Below are 744 nucleotides of genomic sequence, written 5' to 3'. Positions count from 1 at the left end.
TTTTATGCCAGTTCCAGCGTTAAACGCTGGAAATTCTGATGCTGATTTGCAACGCCGGTTTGGGCCATTAAATCTCGGGCAAAGTATGGACTATTATACATTGCTGGAAAGCCCAGGATGTGTACTTTTCAATGCCGTTGAGAGCGCGCCAATTGGGTTTCTGTAGCTCCATAAAATTCACTTCGAGTGTAGGGAGGTCAGAATCCAACAGCATCTGCAGTCCATTTCAGTCTCTAAATCAGATTTTTGCTCAGGACCCTCAATTTCAGCCAGAAAATACCTGAAATCACAGAAAAACACACAATCTCATAGTAAAGTCCAGAAAAGTGAATTTTAACTAAAAACTAATAAAAATATACTAAAAACTAACTAGATCATACTAAAGACATACTAAAAACAATGCCAAAAAGCGTATAAATTATCCGCTCATCAGCCGTGCCGTGACAGGGTGCGTTGAACATTTCCACTGAGAGGATGGGAGGTAGTCACTGACAACGGTGAAACCCTTGCATAAGCTTGCCATGGAAAGGAGTAAGAAGGATTGGATGAAGACAGTAGGAAAGCAGAGAGACGGAAGGGACATAGCATCTTCATGCGCTTATCTGAAATTCCCACCAATGAATTACATAAGTATCTCTATCCTTATCTTTATGTTTTATTCGTATATGACCATATCCATTTGAGTTTGCCTGACTAAGATTTACAAGATGACCATAGCTTGCTTCATACCAACAATCTCCGTGG

This window comes from Arachis duranensis, chromosome 7 (assembly GCF_000817695.3).
Source record: "Arachis duranensis cultivar V14167 chromosome 7, aradu.V14167.gnm2.J7QH, whole genome shotgun sequence".
NCBI classification, from domain to species: domain Eukaryota; kingdom Viridiplantae; phylum Streptophyta; class Magnoliopsida; order Fabales; family Fabaceae; genus Arachis; species Arachis duranensis.
This window is presented reverse-complemented; position numbering follows the sequence as displayed.